This window comes from Lactuca virosa, chromosome 7, assembly GCF_052849685.1.
Source record: "Lactuca virosa cultivar CGN04683 chromosome 7, Lactuca_virosa_CGN04683_v6, whole genome shotgun sequence".
In the NCBI taxonomy this organism is placed as follows: Eukaryota; Viridiplantae; Streptophyta; class Magnoliopsida; order Asterales; family Asteraceae; genus Lactuca; species Lactuca virosa.
The window spans coordinates 127129531-127132013 of NC_136432.1; the positions used below are offsets into that span (position 1 = coordinate 127129531).

Below are 2483 nucleotides of genomic sequence, written 5' to 3' on the forward strand. Positions count from 1 at the left end.
CTACTTGGTGTCCCAGGGTGGCACGGGCAACTCCTAATATTTAATCGTCAAGTGTAAAATTTAGTGTGACTTTGTTAAAATCCGTTGAAAATCCATCAGAAATCCGTCATGAATCCGTTGAAATCTGTCACAAAGTCCTAATAAGTGTAAATTCAATGTAAATATGTTGGTGTAACCTTTTAGTGACGGATTCTGTGACGGAAACTACCGTTTCATCAACGTGAAGTTTCGTCATCGATTCCAATTGGAGACTGGCAGCTTAAGGTTTCGACAGCTTTTAGGAGCTTCTGGCTTGTAGTTTTTAAGAAAAATCTCGAAAAAAAAAGTCTCATTCTACGTTTAGCTTTTATCCAAACCAAAATGGTCCAAAATCAAAAGCTAATTGGTAAAGAATTAAAAAAAAAAGCTCCAACCCTAGTATAACAAAATTACTAAATTGCCTCTCACATGTCAGATCATGCCGATATTTCCACCCTAATCACGATCGTTTCTCCATTATGCGGCTCTCACGAAGAACCTCTGTCGATCCTATTACTCTCCTACTGTCGATCTTGTTCCTCCCTACGCAGTGAAGAATTTTTCATCAAACAAGGTAAATTTTCAATTCATGTCTATGTTCACAGAAGTTGGTTCATCTTCATCAGAGTTTAATACTTTTAATACATTAATTGTTGATAACAGAACTTTTGCAAACAAATTCTTACATAGGGAAAGGCATGCGTATCTTTTTTTTTTTTTTTTTTGCCATACATGCATGATCTCTAAAAGTATGTGGGTCAAGAGTGCTGTAATTAGTTTTCATTTGTTGGAATTCTTTGTAAATTCCAAGATTTGTGTTATTTAAATTGGTATAGAACATGTAGGGATGCCTAGGTAAAAGCAAGATTTATGTTAGTTAAATTAGTTGATATGTGTTTGTGTGTATATAAATGATACACGCATAAAACCAAAACAATATATAGAATGAAATTATTTTTCACAGTTTATACATCATAAATATACAAATATGCACATACTTGAGCTTTAAAGCTTTAACCTGCTTTTGCCTATGCATTCCTAACATGGAACAGTCAAAGACATATACATGATACATCCCTCCCCCAGTTACATTAAAGTATCTATTAATTTTGGGTTTTTGACCATTTTGCCCCTGAAATCTTTTCTGTGATATACTAGCAGGTTTGGGGGCTAAATGAATCTCATTTAACCATTAAACTCGCTATACCTAGGTAATATCTAGATTGTCTATTCCTTTAAGCAACTTAAGATCTAATTGTTAGCTTTCTTTTATCATCAGAGTTTCTTTTTTGCATATATCAAATCATAGATACTTGAGCTTTAAAGCTTTAACCTGCTTTTACCTAGGCATTCCTAACATGGAACAATCAAAGAAATATACATGATACATCCCTCCCCCAGTTACATTAAAGTATCTATTAATTCTGGGTTTTTGACCATTTTGCCCCTGTTATCTTTTCTTGATATACCAGCAGGTTTGGGGGCTAAATGAATCTCATTTAACCATTAAATTCGTTATACCTTGGTAATATCTAGATTGCTTATTCCTTTAAGCAACTTAAGATCTAATTTTTAGCTTTTTTTTATCATCAGAGTTTCTCTTTTGCATGTATCAAACCATAGGAACACTGATTCTTTAAACTTCTGTCAAATTACTATATCAATATTTTTGGGGGATTAACGCATCTATTCTGCTATTTATGCCTTATCATACATTTGTTGTTTGTTTGCTTACTCCAATTCTTACACAACTTCTCATTCCTATACAACCTCCAATTTTTTCATTATATTGGCTCACATGTGTTTACACACTTTTAATAATGTGTTATTTGAATTCAAACTCAGGTACTATGGCATTAAATAATGATCATGGGAATTTTTTTTGATTGGACAGATATGCTCATACCACGTTAAATAACTACAAAACGTTAAAGAACAAGTATGATGGAATGAGAAAAGACTATAATCTTAGGAAGTCGTTAAAAATTAGGGAGATTGGTTTAGGTTGGAATGAGAGTACACGACAACTAAATTGTTCCGATGAATGGTGGGACAAAAAAATTAAGGTAATAAATTATTTTTTACTAATAGCTTACTATCTCGTTATTCTGAATACTAACCTAGAAATATTATATTATATAGGAAAACCTGAATGTTAATGGATTTCGTAAAAAACAACCTTCTTTAGAACTATAAGAAGCATGGGATCAAATATTCGGGGATGCAGTTGTGAGTGGTGCGGACTGTGTGGCACCATCCATGGATCCAAGTAGTTTTAATTCTATGTCGCATGTTATTATTGATGATAAAAATGTTGGGTTTTGAGCATAACAACAATCATATGTGATCATGCAACCCTAATTGCTTTGGATCTAAGTTTTTCTCTAGTTATACATGCAAATAGAAATTCCAAAGCAACAACCCTAATACTAGCATACAATTCGAAATCAATATGAAAACTAGGG

General features: G+C 32.9%; 1 long non-coding RNA gene across 1 annotated transcript; it reads left to right on the forward strand.

Moving 5' to 3' along the window:
• The first annotated feature begins 479 nt into the window (after window positions 1-479).
• On the forward strand, window positions 480-2282 carry LOC145124067 (uncharacterized). Its single transcript, XR_013715495.1, has 3 exons — window positions 480-592; window positions 1913-2084; window positions 2161-2282. It is a non-coding gene; the product is annotated as an uncharacterized LOC145124067 (long non-coding RNA).
• Window positions 2283-2483: the final 201 nt, after the last annotated feature.